The sequence below is a fragment of the Chaetodon auriga genome, chromosome 2 (assembly GCF_051107435.1).
Source record: "Chaetodon auriga isolate fChaAug3 chromosome 2, fChaAug3.hap1, whole genome shotgun sequence".
NCBI classification, from domain to species: Eukaryota; Metazoa; Chordata; class Actinopteri; order Chaetodontiformes; family Chaetodontidae; genus Chaetodon; species Chaetodon auriga.
In genome coordinates this window covers 20,987,672-21,007,103 of record NC_135075.1, presented here as the reverse complement: position 1 = coordinate 21,007,103, position 19,432 = coordinate 20,987,672, and the positions used below count along the sequence as shown (strand labels likewise).

Here is a 19,432-nt window from a genome sequence, read left to right as displayed (position 1 = left end):
AAGGTTAACTAACAGACATCATGCACATGGAGCAAAAGCCATGGTTTGATACAAGTTACTGACAAAGAGCATCAATATATTTGACAAGTTGTAATTTTAAAAACAGGGTGCATTTGGCTAAACCTACGCTTTGATCTAAAATGAAGTTAATCCATCCGAATCCAAAGTAAATGACAACAATCTTAAATTACTTTATTAATCATCAAGATTAAATCAGAATTGGTGAATAAACAGATGCTGAAAAATTACTGAAGATAAAATAGTCAATAGTTTATCAGTGTTACACACTTTGCCCAGTAGCACATACTGTAGTGACGGGAGAGCATGGCTATGAAAGGGGCATCCTCGAAAGGCTCGTTCACAAGCAAGGGTGGGGCGAGGTTCACTGCTGAAAACAGATTGTATAAAGGATATAACTACATGGGCTCTGGAACAGTTCCTATATCCATTGTTGGCAGACAGTTAATTTGCATATTACTGCATTGTCTTTAATTACATTTTACACAGCATCCCAACTTTTTTGGAATTGGGGCTGTACAGTGGCCATCTGATCTGTCCTAGATGACAGACAGAGTGCAAGTGAACAGACAATAAGCACTGCCTAGTCCTTCCTAATTTCGTGTGGGTAATGATTAGAGCTGATTCTATCATCAGTTATTTATTTCATTCATTGCATTATTTCAAATTTTGTAATGGAGAACTATGTGTAGCAGACATGCCTCTCCATTTTCTCTGCAGAGGCTGAATGAAAGATGAAGGTGAATGGAAGCGCAGAACGCTGCAAACAGGAATGAGCAAGCACGCACAAACCCACAGACAGTAGTGGGAGAGACACACACAGGCAGTTCGACCCAATTCAGCTCCTCTGTATTCAACCGCGCACCTCGCCCATTTGACGTCAGAGAGAACCCATTTCACAAAAGGCAGCAAGGTTATGTCTTCACAGAGTGGAGGCTGATGTGTGTGTGTGTGTGTGTGTGTGTGTGTGTGTGTGTGTGTGTGTAGCGATGGCAGAGTTTGTGCAAGCTCAGTGCCTGCACATATTATATATCAGCAGCACTTGCGGTGTGTGCATACCAGTGTTTGTCTATGTCAGAGAGGATTCCCCTTTGCGTCGGTTGCACAATCTCACACAGGGAGGGGCAGAGAGGGCTGGCAGAGCACTAGTGACTGTAGGGGAACAGTCCAGGCACAGTCGCACTAAAACTGAGTCTGTGCTTCACGCAGTAAAAATACTGAAACGCGTATCACTGGCCACCACACAGACAGACACTCCAGAACACTGTAATTATTTTCAGTCATGAGCTATGAAAAAGTGACAAAGGTGACTGTGTGGCTCAGAAAAACTGAGCCTGGAAACGTTCATGATGATAATGAAAAAAAATATCCTAACAAGACATAAAACACAGATGAGAGGAACATGAATGGTCAAATGCAGCGTAAGACAGGGTTTCTCTTTTTCCATCTACGTCTCTTTCTGTCCTTCTCCGTGCCACCCCCTCTCTCGATTCTCTTTCAATGCTATGAGGATACCCCTTCCTGTCTTCCACCCCCTCCACATCAACCCCTCCCATCAACAGCTCATTCTCCGTCCACACACTACTAAGTCTCAGCTTTCTTAGTCTCTCTCTCCCTCTCTTTTTCTTCCTCTTTTAATGTGTCTTCTTAAATTGTCAGGCCTGCTGCTGACGCCATCCTCCTCCACTCAGCCAGCCCACTCAGTCCTGTGGGACGAGCTATGACTCATTCTCTCCCTCCTTCCCTCCTCTCCCTCCCTCCCTAGTTACCTACCTACCTTTCTGCAGCTCTCTCCAAGTCTCCCTGTCTCCGTTGCTCTCACTAGTTATAACCTATGTATAGTTCTCTGCTGCGTGTGGGGGAACATGCAGAACGAGCATGAAGAGAAAAAAAATGAGAGCGAAGGATAAAAACTCAAGAAAGTGGGTGATGGAGAAAAAAAGATGTTGGCCAAGTGAACGACAGTCTCCCTTCTGCATAATGAACGAATGGAGAGAGAGAGAGGGGATCCTGATCTTGCGTGCATTATTGACGAAAGCAAGGGTGCTGGAATGTGGGTGAGGGAGAGGGCCAAAATTACACAAGTAAATAAAAATGATGAAATAATCACAATCAATACAGACAATAATGAACCAAGACAAATGTGAACTAATTACAATAGTTACAAAAAACTCACTTTGAATTTTTTCAAGCATTTCTTTTCTTTCTTTAACCATAAAATCTTTATTTCTTAATTTTTCATTGTGGATCATGGTGATCAGATCTAGAGATGTTCTTGCCATTAACATGCTGAAATGGCATTTTTACTTTGGCACATTTCCTGTTAAAGCAAGATGGTGGAGCAGGACATAACAGTGCATTCTCAACTTTAAACCCACTGGACATCAGGGACAAAGGGGAAGAATTATCTGAACAAACATATGTACAGTACCAAACAAAAGTTTGGACATCCCTGCTCATTCAGTGTTTTTTCTTCATCTTTTTCATTTTTCTTCATTGTACATTAGTACAGACAACATCCAAACCATGAAATAATGTATGGAATTATTTAGTAAATAAAAAGTGTTAAACTAACACTAACTAACCGGCTGATATCTTGAGATGGTGGTTCAAGATATTTAATTTTTCTTCTTCATGATGCCATGTATTTTGTGAATTGCACCAGCCCCTCCTGCAGCAAAACACCCCTACAACATAAGGCTGCCGCCCATGCTTCATGATTGGGGTAGTGTTCTTTGGCCTGCAAGCCTGCTCTTTTTCCTCCGAACATTATGGGCAAACAGTTAAATTTCTGTTTCACCAGTTTGGAGGAAATTTCTCCAAAAAGTAAGATCTACGTCCCTATGTGCAGTTATATTCTGTAGTCTGTCTTATTTTTGGTGTTTTTGGAGCAGTGGCTTCTCCTTGCTGAGCGGCCTTTCAGGTTATGTTGATGTAGGAATCTTTTTACTGTGAATCTAGCTGCTTGGGTAGCCGTTTCCTCTAGCACCTTCACAAGGTCCTTTGTTTTGTTCTGGGATTGATTTGCGCTTTTTGCACCAAAGCACATTCATCTCTTGGAGACAGAATGCGTCTCCTTCCTGAACGGTATGATAGCTGTATTGTATTGGTTTGTACAGATGAACAAGGTAACTTCAGGCGTTTGAAATTTGCTCCCAAGGATGAACAAGACCTGTGATTTTCCACACATTTTTTTCTGAGGTCTTGGCTGATTTCTTTTGATTTTGCCATGATCTCAAACAAGGAGGCACTGAGTTTCAAGGTAGGCATTAAAATACATCCACAGGAACACCTCAAATGGACTGAAATGATGTCAGCCAGCCTACCAGAAGCTTCTATAGTCATGTCATTTTTTTGTTTTTTGCTTTTTTAACTTCCAAGCTGTTTAAAGGCACAGTGGACTTAGTGTATATAAACTTCTGCCCCAGTGGAATTGTGATATAGTGAATTTTAGGTGAAATAATCTGTAAACAACAGTTGTAAAATAAATGTGAGACATGCACAAAGCAGATGTCCTAATGGACTTTCCCAAACTATAGTTCAACAGGAAATCTGTGGAATGGTTAAAAAATCAGTTTTAATGAATTAAGTGTAAGTAAACTGTACCCCTACTGCAGAGCATAAGTTCATTACAGTTACCAGACTCAGAAATGATCAAGTAACAGCACTAAAGGGAGGAGCCCACATAAATACTAGTAGCAGACACATCTCAACATCCACTGTTCAGAGGAGACTGTCTGAATCATTAAATTAAAAAAAAAAACAAAACACATTTATTGTGAAATATTCATATTTTCCTAATTTGCATTTTAAGTCACACATGACGAACACGAAATATACATTATATCCAGTGTATCAGCAGGGTTGTGCAGAGCTATAGTGTAAGTCCCATATTTTGATTAAATAACGTTGCACAATGTAACACTTTTGTACAAGAGAAAATAAATGACTCAGGGCTGCATGTTTATACGAGAGATTAACAATACATATTTATCTCTAATCCCACATATGTGTAAAAAATGATGACTGATTCATAGAATTTTCAGCATCTTACTGATATGAAATCTTTATAAAAATGTTGGTCTTCTTTTCTTTACCTGACATGATCTCAACTTCAGAACCTTCACTTAACTTTATGTTACCTTAAATTCAGGATAACGTATTCAACAAACGAAACACTGCCAAGTGAAAATAAGGGCAAAACGAGAGGGAAAATTAATCAATATAAAGCCAAGTGGAAAAAGGATTTCCCTTGGCTACTTTTGACAAGGAACTGCAGCTCTTGTTCTTTTGCTGGTGCAGGGAGTCTCCAGGCAAGATTTGAGGAGACGACCCTTAAATTATGAGTCCTTTTATTAAGTGATGTCTGCCCACGCTTTACATAAAACATTTGAGATAACAGGAATTAAAATACTATGAATATGTCTGAAAAGGGTCTAAGGTGCAACAACAAACGACAAGACTGCATTAAACGACAAATCTAAAGTGTGAACAACCACAGCAAGAAAAAAAAATTTCAGACGAACAACTGAAGAGAAAGAATGAGTCACAATCAAGAAAACCCCGTTGGTGATGTTGAAGACAAGGAAATCAATTTGTGATGCCGGAGTTAAACTTAACATTAGGTTTGTACTAAATTCAAGGTCACATTTTGCTGCAAGAAACTTTTTTGTCGGAATGAAATAAGATCATGATAATCAAGAAAAATTGTACTGATGAAATTCATACAACCATTTGAGACACTGCATGAAAATGAAAATTGTGATACAAAAATTATCATTCCCTAATTGTGAATTAGATTCTATTAACTGTAAAATAATTGCAATATGATTTTTTTTAACCATACTTTGCATAATAGCATATGAATAGCATGTGACCCTTATTATACACATTTCCTATTGGATTTAAATAACTATTCATAATAATACAATTTTACATGATCAAAGAAAATCAAGAACTGTATATCCCTGCCTACAAACTAAAAAACAAGATTTTAATTCATATTAATTAGGCTGAAATTTTACACTATGCTTAAGGCTTGGGATGCAGTAATACAAAGAATACTGCATGTAAAACTTACAGGACTGAACTGGAGAGAAGGGAAATGTTCATAGAAAATAGCGCTCTGTAACAAGTACATTTCATTTTTCTTGCATAAAACCTCAACTTGCTTCCAAGTTGAGGCAGCTCCCAAGCTTTGTGCTGAATAATCTGACCGCAAACAGACAGCATCGATCAAATGTCTGCACTTCTAAAGGTGCTGCACAGATACATTTTAACGTAGTCTTTAAACCATTAGAAACACGATTCAAAATAATAACATTTCTTAGCTGTCCAATAAATATATAAATGACAGAATGTGGGATTGTGGGGTTATCTTGTCTTTTTAAGTACAGTGAAAGATTTGTGAAAGATTCTGCCTGCTCAACTTGAGCTGCTGATGTAACTTGAAGAACTGTGTCAAAATGAAATTGGGAGGCAGCTCCTGCACTCATTATAAACCTTACGTAATTCATCAGCTTCTTTTACTGTGAGAGTGGGGGGTGGCAGTAGAGGAGTGTAAGAGAGATAGGAGGAAAAAAAGGGAAAGATGGAGGAGCAAGGGGTGGCTAGTGAGACAGGAAGAGAGGAAAAACTTCTCAATGATGAAACAATCTGTGCTGTTAAGCGATTGGACCAGACTTCCACCAATGGGAGGACCAGCTCCATGGCAACAGGCTCTGTCACCAAGAGAAAAGCAGCCATATCCCTCAACACCCCCATATTTTCTCTTCCTTTCTCTCTCACGACCCCCCTCCGTTCCCCAATTACAAGGCCCGGTGTATTTATCACTGGGTAAACACAAATAAAAGAGCACACAGACACACACAGCAGCCTCATGGGTTACTTATAGCCCGAACAACACCGCTCAATCGCACAGACACAACAAACATGCACATGCGAACCAAACAAGGCTTGCAGATGTACACACAGGCACACAGACTTAATGGGGCTTACGTAGTGATCAGAATGTGAGTCATTTGCACACACAGTTATTTAAATGTGCAGATTGGCAATGACTCTTCTCACACACCGTCTGACTGCAGACAGTTCTGTTCCACTTCGTCCTGATGAGAGCAATGACTAACTATCAGGTCTGGTGGAGCTGAACCTTGAACTAAACAGACTGAGCTCACAGACACAAGAACAGACCTCCAGAATAAGGAAGTAGGCCTCAGCAGACAAAAAGAAACTACCCTCCCCTCACGGACATAAATATGTGCAAGATGAAGTCAGCATGCATCAAAGGGTATCAGTGCTAAGTACCAAGCCAGCTTCACTCTGCTCAACTAGCTTTAAAGGCTAAACCTAGCTGATATGAGGTGGTAAACCACAGGACTTCAGTCTTATTGTTTGAGGTTAACCCTGTAACTTATTGGAAGCATAAATAATACACAGCCTACAATAATAATGGACTGCTGCTTATTCACTGAAGATGCTAAATCAGCAGTGCATGTTCAGAGGTGAAGTGTCTTCAAAGCAGTGACACAGGCTTAAGTGCGCTCCACAGTTATTTTGTGGACGACAGCATGGCAGACCAATATTGACAAATATTGCTGTGCAGACAGGTCTGTGTTGAGCAGGATAAACATGAGGTGCACACCTAGTAAGCAGCGTTGACATAATGACAGCGATTATGATGTAATAAACTTGCAATATTCATTTTACGTTTTATATTGCCTAATATTTCATTCACTGTAAATGTTGTTGCCATGATGAATAACCTTAAAATCCATTTTAGATCAACTTATATGAGCAACATAATCTTAATAACACCCCATGAGGGCACTGTAACTCATGTCTACACGAAGAAAGCAACAGACTAAATGCAGAAACCTTGACTAATTTGTATCTGATCTGCGCGTAGACAATACCAAATCTGTTGTGGCTGCTATGTATACTATAAGTGCTAGTGTGTCCAGAACTTGATCTGCACAGTACCAGTTAGAGCTGGTTGGGAGTGGTTTCCACTCCATTTCAACTTGGCACACCAAACGCTACATGCCATTCTTGCACACTTGAATCAACAGCTGTGTGCAGCAAATAAAATATCATGTGTACAAACAGCATCGTAACCAAAACACCAACCAACACTTAGAAGCTCTAAAAAGATCTAAGTTTATCACAGCGTGGCACTACCTGCTGTACAATTCAAACAATACTTTTACATATGACCAGTCTCCATGGTTGACCTATTAATAAGGAAAGCTCTGGCTTGAGAGGGCAGAGGATAAGTAGCCAGCTCCATCAGTGGGCTTTCCTGGAATGTCTCACCCAGGTAGGCAGGGACTCCAGCCCTAAGGGAGGAACTGCCAATGACCGCTGGAGCATGAATCAAGCTTGAGCCACCACACAACTTTATTGGCACTATTCCTTCTCAGCACTCTGGATATCTCAAAATATCTCTCTCACTCAGTTTCTAACTCTCCCTCGGTTTAGCTGGTGGTCTTTAGCCAACAGGCTCTGCCTCCGGCTTAAGATGCATATTTTATCACCCCGTTAGCCAGCTTGCTAAACGCCACACATTTGTAAGGCCAATGTCTTGGCCCCAGGTATGTTAAAGACAATACAGCTCTTATTGTCTCTTTCTGGCTGTGTCTCTCTCACCCAATATCTTTTATTATCTGTCCTATCCCATTTCAGAGCAGAGTGGAGCAGCAGCGATTCCTGCTCCCCCTCAAAGTATTTTGTAATCACTCCACTCCCAGTCTCCTGTTTGCTCTGCACTGACACCAAGAGAAATCCTGCTCCTTTACATTCCATTGCAAATATGGTGAATCCCATCATTCTGTTGCACAATACAGCACAATAAGAAAGATTTAAATGCATCACAAATGATCATTAAGTTAGTGAAAACTGATTCAAACTGAATGGAAAACTTCCCACTGGTCTAAGTTGTAAGATTTCTTGAATAAAGTGAAAGGAGCAAAAAGAAGCTGGAGGAAGAAAGTGAAGCAACTGGCATTCTTGGCAAGTTTGGAAACAGTTTTTCTGATCTGTTACTAACTGCACACAAGTTGTTACAGCAACATTCAATATCCACAGTGAGGGAATACATCACTCGGACCAAAAAGAATTCAATTTCCCACAAATAAAGCTAAACAAAATTGTACTTTTTCACCTATCTGAACGCAGGTGCTTGTGGGATGGATCTGTATCTTGGAGTGAGAAAAAAAAATCCAATGTTCCTAGCTTTTTCATGTTTCAGGCAAAATCGTGCCACCATGCTCCCACACCCTGTTCCTGTCTATAGCGGCTTGTGTCTTAATCTCTCTTCCACAATCTTGTAGCCCTCAAATAAGCATCGAAACTTTTGCATTTCATCTGAGTGGTCAAAACGATCTTTGATTCGAGAAGGGCACTAAAATGTTTCCTTGAGTAGTTTTGGAAGCATCAAACTAGTCTTGTTAAGTTTTGCATATGTTTATCATTAGGCTTTGTTAAATTGTGGTAGACCATGATTTTTATTTTTTTCTTTGGCAAAATTTGTGCAGTGCTGTACAGGACTTACATGCATGTCAATACCATTTACTGGAGTTTTGAGGTTATGTCCACATATTGTGACAAAGCCATCTAGCTCACCAAAGCAAATTCCTCAGGCATATTCCTTAAATGTTAATTATGAAGCACAAGTTGTTAAAAGAGTGGGCTAATTAGGCCCTCTCCTCTTCAGGAACTTAATAACTCGAACTTGTGAGAACCTTTGGCCACTAGAATTTTTCTCAATTTGGTACTACAGAAGCAAATCATAACTAACTTCAGAAATCCAATCTTCTCTCAGGAAATCCTAAATATTCAATCCAACATTGCTTAATAACTTTTATGACTGTTACCCTTTTCCTAAATCAGGTCCTAACAAACAGTTAAGTTAGGATCTAAGCTAGGGCGTTTCTGCCCCTCATTTCTACTGCATTTTACAAACCATAACATTTTGAAGTCATTAAAATGGGGTCAGCCAGACAAACGTAATTATGTTCAACAGCTTAGTGAAAATGACAAGATCTGCCAAAAGAACAGAGAATACAAGTCAAATCCATAATGATTCCTGGGATAATTAAAATAGATCTATTCTCAAAATTCTGAAACGTAAAACTTTTAAGCATGTTGTTGTGGCAGGAAGGTAAATTTCAAAGGTCTGTTAACGAAATGATTAGCCACACTAGGGCACTGTTGTGGATTGCCCACTATTCGATACTGTAGACAGCTGATCAATATAGGCCAAATCAATTGCCATGATTGACGCACATGCTGTGGCATAGTCAAGCGTAATGGATGACCTACTAGCAGCAAAACTAAAAGAGGAAAAGAAAAAGAAATTGCATGACAACAGGAAAAGTGGTATCTACATTTTTAGAGGGCTGGATCAGTGGACTCAAGATGCTATTAAGCACAACCAAGGGTTACCCTGTGTACAGTGTTCAGCTAGTCACGACTGATATGAAACCAAACAAACATAACCCATAATAACGTTGCCAATGCCTCTGACATAATCCAGTTTTTTAGAACAGTACATTGTCTCTGCTGATGTTGAAATAAGTGCTGATAAATGGCAAGATCCAAAAAATTTGAAAGTCAATATCAAAACAAACTAACTTTTTGGTCAGTGCTAATGCAAAGCTAGTGCGCATTTGAAAATGAGTGTAGCTCCCTTTAGAATGAATGATTGCACTATGGAACCCTGAGCGGACATTTTATATAGAAATTAGTGTTTAAGCAGAATTAGGTATTAACTTTTGCCACTAAGCAATGTGTTGGACCATAAAATATATGAAATATATTCAGGATGGATCATAGCAATATAAACCACTGTGCGGTGTCTTGGCATCCGATTAGGCTTCAAACTGATATGTGTTTTACCCAATCTGGACTTCCTGCATTGTATGCACAACAACACACCTTCACCAACGAAGCCCCTCACATTATTTGTTAACGAGGTGCTACTTTTGGTCTGAACATCCCCTAAGAGGCTGAGTGAAACTTCTAATTACACGATGAAAAAGATGCTCTTAGCTATAACCTGGCTAAATGTTAAATAATGCATTGCCCAACAGCTGGACGTGTCCAGATGGTAACCAATGTCCTCTATGATCTGCACAAACACCTCCATTTGCCACAGCCAGGCTTAAAGACAGCTGGCTGGATGGGCTGCCATGCCCAAACAGAGATGGAGAATCAAGTGCTGCCAGCTAGCCAACTAGCCAGCATAACCCGGAAGTCAGGCATCCAGCCAGTCAAACTGCCAGGCTGTCTCTGTTGGGCCAGCAGAAAGTGTGGTCTCTTACAATGTGGCTTGTGCACTCCAGAAGAGCCAGCAGGACGGCAACATGCCAGTCATTCAGACATCCATCCAGCCAACATCCAGCCAACCAACACTCAGCTCTGTCTACCACCCTGCATCCCTCTTCAACTACTCTTCAGTGTTCCTCCTCCCTCCTTCTTTCCCCAGGCACCTTGCCAGCTAAATATAGTCCCTTCAAATCCCACAGGCCCACAAGGGTCAGGGTCTGCAAACTAAGCACACACCCCTAACAAGATCTCTCTGTCATACACTAGATGAGATCCCTTGTACCCATCAACACAGACGGATTTAAAACCACAACGAACAGAAACTATAACAGTAAGTCAGTACAGACACACACAAAACATGGCCTCTGTCCTTTCTGCATTACCATTACACCAGGCATTGGGTGACTGTGATGTTCCAACCATGACGACGCTGTGCTAAAATAGAAAAATAGGGGATGATGACAGGCCTGCTGTGTGCTGTAGGAGCTGTGGACACAAAGTGACATGCATACTGTATGGACCATTTGACAGACGGGTAAGCTCATTTAAGTGGGGGCAATATTCATCTATATTTGAATACAGCTGTGCAGATCCTTATCGAGTCACTACCCTCCTACCTGACATGTCTGGAATAAAATTTTAAGAGCTTACAACATACTCTTATGTGAGAAAAGTTTATCTGAGTCCATAAGTGCTCATATAATGAAAGGGATTTCTCTTTTTCTTTTACTATGATTATTCAGCTTTAGCAAAAGAAAACGCTTTCCACAACATACACTCGACATGCTAAATTAAGAAACTTTTACTCTGGTTTTTGAAATGAGTTGCCATTGTAAAATTCATAATATTCTTTGTTCTCTACTAATCCATTTCACGTGAGAGAATGACAATAGTGCATCCCCAGCACAGATTAGGAAGGTAGTGTTAATTTGAGAAACTGCACACGGCAGTGAGTCGGTAGATCACGTAGCTGACCTGACAGTGGCACCTCGCTGCGCTATGCCATCTGTTTACCTGTAAAAGCCAACCACTCCCAATACATCCACCTGCCTAAGGATAGCAATTATCTATCCCCACCCTCTACACATTTTTCTTGCCTCTCTGTCCCTCAGTCTCTTCATCCATCATTACAACCTTTGCATTACGTCAGAAACAACCACTCCTTGACTTGTTTTAGTTCAGTATACCATGTTCTCCATCATCCTCTCCACTCCAAACTCATTTACTTAATGATTTCCATTTTAAAAGGCAATCTATTGGCTTTAGAGGCCTCTTACTGATACCCTTTTCTTCTCTCAGTTGTTCCCTCTATATGTCTCTCGAGAAACTTCAACAAGTGGGTATGTCTCTTTGCCAGACTAGTCAGAGCATAAGGGTGATTCAAGGTTGGGCTAGCCTAATTTGCATCGCAGTGTCACTTTTCCTTTATCATGACTCTAAGGTAGAAGATTTTGGTTAAAATAAGTGTTCTTCAGGATTTAATAGCCATACATCCCTGCTAGTTACTATTAACTTGCTGCCTACAAGAAACATCTGCTTTGTTTCCACTACAGCTATTTGCATGCAGTCTTGCAATTCTGAGGCAAGTGAACTGATAGACTCACATTAACAAAATAAAGACACTGGGATATACAGACACATTCAACACAGAGAAATAAATATGCAAATAACACAATAAAAACATAGTGGAAGCAAGAAGATCAAACACAGACGAGGGAAGAGGCAGTGAGAAGGGACAAGGGGATGGACATTGAAGCATTTTTTTTCTTATGTTTGTTGATCTAAAAAGTATGACGTTTTTTTTTTTAAGCATCGGATAAGCAATTGTGAACCCTCTGACTTAAAGGCAATTATAGCAGCAGTTACTCAAGGGTTTGCTATTGATTTTTTTCCTCTTTTCCTATCCCTCTCGTGCTTCCTCTCTCTCGTACTCAGTCTTTTTCCCACGCATTGACAATTAGTATGCAGGATTGAGGCTGCAGGAGCTCCAACTACCTGGAGAGCAGAACTCGAGTCACAAACAAACAAATGTAATGGTCATATGCACAGACAAGGATGCACACACACAATTTCATAATGCAAGGGGATAGACTAAATTATGTCAGTCAGGGCTAAAACAGCTAGCTTTAGCTACTTCAGCTATCCATGTATTTTCGTGTTCCAGAAAGGGGCTAACATATGGACTCGCAGACATCAGGAAGAAAACAGCATTAGCCCTAGCAACCTGACACCAAATGGGCAGCTTCTATCTAATTTGGGATTTGCTGTGGTTGTTGTCTGTCTTTTGCATTTCTAATTGACAAGAGGGTAGAATCATGGGATCGTTGTCATTTTATGAGCCAACATCAAGCTAGTTGAATTAGGGTGCATCACTTAGGACAATGATACATCTTGATTTATTATAATGGTATAAGAGGTTCACACACGGACACAAACAGTCAGTCATTATATAAACAGCCCATATCCAGCACAAGACAGATCTGGGCCGAGTGAACAAAAAAAGAATAAAAGGATGAGGCTATGAGGAGGATTGCGAGTCTGATTTTGCTAGGGTCTAACCATCAGAACAGAAAAATAGAGAGAAAAGCCAGGTCTTCTAAACCTGAAACAGTGCTGAGGCCATGAGGACGGCTTGCTATTTATAGCGACAGATTTTTTATTCAGGAAGGCTCTGCTGTTGTGCTTTCTCTCAAGCTTGAGCTGCCTCTCTCTCTCTCACCTCCTCTCTATTCTTTCTCTATTCCCGCACATTGTGTTCCACAAATAAAGGGGGAAAACACTAACATATGCAGGTGTAAATGTATATTGTCTTTGGAGATCAAAGGAGATTTCAAATTTCCGATGCATTCATTGAAGGGTCATAATAATCCAGCGCCGCACACCTTCAAGCCAAGAGGATCACTGAGGATAAACTTCAGGGTCTCTTAACACAGGACTTCCCACATGCAGCCTTATGTAAGCCCATAGGTTGTCCTTTTTCCCTGCACCCCTCCCTCCCTCCTCAGTATGACAGTGTTGCAGAGTGACGCCTACTTCTCAGTGACTCTCCACCCCCACCCAGGCCACCTCCACCCTCCTCTCTCCCTCCTCCCACACAGGGACACAGTGGAAGGGAATTCCTCATTACCTCAGCATTTGCCTCACTAAAAACACTTTGTGTGCATCTGTACAAACATATACAAACATAAACTGACCACTAGGCACATAAACACAAACACTACTACAGTCACCACAAATTAGACGGCATCTTCCTGCTTGTAATGTATAAAATCATCTACGTAAAACCAATCATGCTCCTTCCAGCTTGGACATACTGGTAAAATGATTTCCAATTATATAAGAAGAAACCGCATGCATAGTATATGAAACTATCTTCCAGTGAGCCTCATGTGAGTTTTGCATTTTTTTTTACTGAGGCATAATTAAATTAATTGCTGCAGGAACTTTACAAAGAGCAGCAATGAAATGTGGCAAGGTGAGGGGCTACAGAAAAGGGTGCACACTAAAGCAAGGCTCAAGAGTTGTGAAAGGCACAAGAACAAGCTACATCTCACCAATAAATTACTAACACCCACTGACAAAGACACACAGACACATACACACATAGCACATGCTTACTGTATTTAGAGTTCAGCTCTGGATCTCCAGTCAAGTTGAATCAGGTCTCTCACAAATAAAAGCACATTATCGCAGGAGAAGCAGCAGCAGCAGCAGCAGCAGCAGCAGATACAGCTCTGGACCAAGACAACGCTGACATTGGTTTTATCTTGCTAAGTAGTACAGATGAATGAATTCCATTTCCTGCAGCATGTAAATAGCAGAGTTTCAGGGGTGTTTACCTCTGTCACTCTCTTCAGCTCATTCTACTTTCATCTTCACGTCCGCTCTGTTCCTTTCCTGCCTGTAGGTACTAACAGCTCTGTTTTGTTAATGGGTTTCATGAAAATGGACAGAAAACTCTATTTTGACTGCCCCCTCTCTTTTTCTCAATGAAGCACAAGCAGTACAGGGAAACGGAAAGCCTTGCTTGTTGGCTGGCTCTCTTCCTACTGCTCTTATGCTATCATGCGCACAGTTTGCACCGCTCCCTTATCCTCCAACCCTCCCTTTCGTGTGGATTCTCTCTCTCTCTCTCTCTCTCTGTGTGTGTGTGTAACAATATAATTGCAATGACAGCCAACCAGTGCTCACAAGAAGCCCAGCTGTTTAAAGCCCTGCTTGGATCAGCCTATTTGTCACTTGATACAAAAGCATACTTATTTGAGAGATTAGAGAACATAAAGTTATCCTTTCACAGCTACTATTTAAGGTTTGGTATTTTTATTTATTTATTTATTTTATTTTTATTTTTTTTTTGCAAGAAAGGGCACAAGCCTACATCCACAGGCAGGCAGAGGACACAGTACAGGCACACTCTAGTCATCCTTCATTACTCTCCATTTCATGGGAATATATGAAGTCATTATCTGTAGCCTGTGTTTGGGCAAACTGAATGAGCTTAAAGTACAGACAGCTGCTGGTGAAACAGAGTGCTGCTGCAATGGTCAAAAATAAATAATGAAAACAGGATGTTTTGAGGGAAAGATAGTGGGAAAATAATGAAACCACCTCATTAGCTAGGAAAACCCTTAATCCCACAAGATGACATATTTGCATCTTCTCCCTGCAGGCCCCTCACTGCAAACGGCAGCTGAAAGACGCAGTGGAAAAGAGGCAGTCAAAAGTTCAGCATCAAAGGGAACGTGAGCAGGGAACTCTGGGTAAGGTAGCATCAGTCCAGGGATGTCTGTCTCATACATGGTTCAGTTCTCAAGTTGACCGCATGTAACAAGATTTTATATGGGACTTGGGGGCAAAATCTGATCAGAACAATGTGCCAAGTTCGGCAGTGATCCAGCTTTGAATCACAGTAACCAGGATGACTTATAAACCATGTAAACACTCTTCAGTACGATAATGGGAAAACCGTCAGTGTGGACGGTAAACAGACCAATGGTTACACTTAGGAATAAATTGGAGTTAGGTCTGTGTAATATGACCAAAACCTCATTTTCCAATACAGGACATTTCATATCCACATATCAATACACATGGCACATTTCTCTTTGAAATGTTTGACATGATTTTTGCATAGGTGGTAATAGAGGTTAGTGCTGTTTGAGTCTGTTGTGGTGACAGCAATCACCGGTGACTGGGCAGCACCTGAGAAGCTCATTATGCATATGCAATTCGGGGGTGGGCAGCTATTGCATCACAGTGGCCTTGGCCCCCCCAGTGGCACCCCTAGCCATTCTAAATTATTTAACTCATATAATCACACTAACCTCTGTGATGACTGGAACTGCTTCTCTTTTGTGAGGCCTCTGATGTCAGATGGTAGTGATGATGATGATGCTATTCACAGCTGGTTTGGGTCAGTCCGTCATGGAAGCACTGAGTCAAAACAGTCAGTTTCGAAGAGAGCTGCTTTGCTTGCAGGTTAATGATTTCATGTTGTAGGTTGTAAGGCACATGAGCTAGTTTCAAATTAAACAGTGTTGCAAATATGTTCAGTTCCTTTTGTTTACTTTTCATGTCCTGAAACTTCTCATCAAATGCCTGAAGGAGTTTTCACACTCCCCAGCATATTCAATGTCATAGCAGGCTTTTGTCCACCATGAAGGCCAAATTACACAGACACTTGCTGTCATTGAATTTCCTTGTCAGGTTTTCCTTAATCTCTATGAATTATTCCAGACAAAGCCAGTTGGAAACAATTTTACAATGATCAGTGCTAGCAGCTCTGCAGCAGCAACCCTCCTTCACAAATTCTCCCTCTGAATGAGGTTTCAGCTTCCTAGCTATTAGCACTCTCACCACAAAACTTGCCTGCATAACACTGTCTCTGTCAGAATGTGGTCTTGTGAAAGCTGCTTGTTGGCCATGCAAACTCTGCAGAAGAGAGTTACCTTTATCCAAGCGCATTTGTCCTTGCAGCTCATCCACTTTAGCATGGGTTAGAGCAATAGAATGACTCTAGAGATTAGCCTTAGGTTCCTCACCCCTGATCTAAGTGCTCCTCAGTGCAGTTGGATAATAAAATGTCCCACTTTCCAGATATGGCACTAGGGCTGAACAATTAATCAAAATATTATCGAAATCCCAATATGGCAAAGTGCAATATCCAAACTACAATAATCACATCATCATTTTTATATTTTGTCAGGTAAAATGAAATGCAAAAATCACCATTCCCAGTCAGACTTTTGCAGGCCAAAAGTTAGTTGTTGCAATAATGCCATAGGGCTGAATGTACAAAGCAAAATATTTTCAGCAAGACTTTTAAACTCTCAACCACGAGCCTGGCATGAAACAGTAGGCGATGTTGATTTGGATTTGGGTGCAGATTAAAGCTTTCCACCAGCCAGCCAATGTGAGGCTTTTACTGTGAAGCAGCTACAGTTTCCTGTAGCCTCAGACAGTGACGGAAACAACTGCAAACTCCTTGATGCATTGAAATAAGCCTATATTAGAAATCTACACAATTGTTGGCCAGCAGGCCCATTTAAAATATAATAGGAAAGAGTGTTGAAAGCATAAAGAGCCACAATGAGCTAATCAGATGAAGACGTACACTCAACAGGTGCTTGTTGCAGTTCAGGCACACATCAAAACACAAAACACTTAACCAAGTGAGACCTTATTATGTTTTTGGTGCAGGGAAAACAACTTGCGCTGTGAGCCATTTAGTCACAAGTTAAAACAACAACTTGAGTCGGCCATATGTGTGTTCAAATGTGCATAACTGTTGTGGCACAGGGTAACAACACTGTTGGTCTAAACTTTACCTTAGCAAAGGTACATTTCTAGCAATTTAATAGGTGGTTCTCAGCATCTATCCCTGGCTGTGGGACACAGTGGTGGCCCAACTGGCACCCTGAGCCGTCACTGCTTGATTTTTCAGATTTCCCTCTCTGCACCATGTCTTACTTGTTTCTCACTTTTAACACATTATACTCATTGTTTTAGATCCATTATGTCTGATAGCACATCTCTTGTATGACTGCCTGGTAAATGGACAGGAAAGAAAAGACGTCAGAAAATACTTTCAGCTCTGGCACTGAAGTTAAAATCTTGTTTTCTCTAAACACTGTTTTCCAGTTCTGGGACCTAACACTGATTCTAGACAGCTAAGCAAATCAATCAATCTCCTATTTTTATTTCCAAGGGTACTACACTGCTCTAAAGCACAACAATTTGAGGCAGAACACAGCCCTACATCCCCGTAAAAGCATTCTGGGTGCTTTGAGTTTGTGCACAATGCTAGTCTGCCACTTAAATTATATGAAGCAAAGCTTAAATTTGACTCTTGATGATAAGCAAGGCAATGAACTCCTCCAGCTCTGGGACAGAGTTGTTCATGTTTACATGTCTGTCCAGCTATATTTATTATGTTTTTGAACACAAAACTGACCTTCAACCCTTACTGAAGTTAAGACAAGACAAGAAACCAACCAACGACGCAATCCTAACATGGCCCTGGAAAAAGTTTGTCTCAGGCTGTCCACACGCTGGGATAAAGGGGATGGCATGCACTAATGCCACCTAATGCCTCAAACCAAGTCCAATTGCTTCATCTGTATTTGGGCAGCCAGGTAGCCTCTTTCACAGGACAGTAAGAGAAGTCAGTGAAGGACTTTAAAAGCAGGAAGGAGAAAGGGGAGGAGCTGAACAAGGATCAGTAGCCAAAGATACCACAGATAAACCGTTAGTGAACGCAATCAGCTAACATGGTGCTGCACTCTCTACATGCAGAATATCATGGTGGTAAAGCTACAAGGAAACACTAGGAAAATGGTTATTGTTTACAGGGAAACATACAAACAGGGCTTATATAAAATAGAACTCAGCTTGGACACAATCACTTTCTTACTGACTGGAGTTGAATGAGGTCTATTTCAGCCCAAATATTTGAATAAATAAAGCTACGCTTGCATTAAGTCAATACATACACATTTTAAAAGTGTTAGTAAATGAACAACAGACACTTTCTCAACCCCTGCTAGGATCCTATGATCCAATGGTAAATTTCAACATGTGATGAATTTTCTGTTTTCTTTCCCTTTGAACTATCATGCGAAAACCCTCCAGCTTTGCAGCAATTACAATGAAGTCAGTCAGGCAGCTATACCCAATCTGAGGCCAGACTTACGGCCATGCAACCAGTCGCCTCCCTTCTGCTCTGATCAATAATTTACATCAAAGCAAGCAACGAAGGAAAAATGTGGAAACAGAGCGTTGGGAAACTGAGAGAGAAGAAGACATCAAGAGAAAGGCAGCGCAGATGAAGAGAAAAGAACAGAAGAATGCGGGAACAAATAGAGATGGAGAGACAGAGAAACAGAAGCAGGAGTGGTTAAGAGAAGAGAGAGATAGGAGCAGCAGCAACAGCACCACGCTTGGTGCTCTGGCAGAGATCTATAAATAGCTCTTCAAATCTCTCTAGAAAAAGCCACTCTTCTGCTTATGCTGCTGCAAACAGATTCAGAGACAGAGGACGATATGGATACCTGGCTAGCAAATACAAACAGATCACGTCTTATTGGATAATCGCTGCAGAACATCAATTACATAAGCGCCTAAAATACAGTAACAAAACCGTTTTTTACTTCAACCATCTTGGTTTGCATAAATATTTCATCACGGGAAGTGAATACAGTAAAAGCAAGTACCTCCAAGAAACAAAATTACATGTTCTTACATGTTCTACTAGTGTGTGAATAAATAACTGTTTATACATCCTGCAAACCAATTAAAAGAAAAAAAGAATCTTGTAATCAATTTTCACAATATGTCCACCAAAATGAGTCTGTAATTGTAAGAAACAGTGATTTATTGATACCTCAGAAATTGTTAGGTAATGCAACATAAAGATTTGCAAGATGTTGGGAATAAAAGGGGAAATATGTTGACAGTGAGACAAGATACTCCCTCTTTCTCATTGCTGACCTTAGCAACAGCAGACTGTTGATCCAATGACTCACTTCCATCAGATCTTACAATGGATAAGCCTGTTCTCAATGATACTTCCTTACACCAGCAACTGAAC

The 19,432-nt window shown here is 40.7% G+C and overlaps 1 protein-coding gene across 10 annotated transcripts in view; it reads right to left on the bottom strand.

The window, feature by feature from the left end:
• Positions 1–19,432, bottom strand: part of r3hdm2 (R3H domain containing 2) — a 55,843-nt gene that overhangs the window by 34,476 nt on the left and 1,935 nt on the right. Inside the window, exon 1 of one of the 10 annotated variants that reach the window (XM_076740269.1) lies at positions 14,184–14,286. The exons of the other annotated variants lie outside the window; for them this stretch is intronic. The gene's annotated coding sequence lies outside the window, so the exon portion shown is untranslated. Of the gene's footprint in view, positions 1–14,183; positions 14,287–19,432 lie in introns of those variants that run through there. 10 annotated transcript variants of the gene reach the window in all.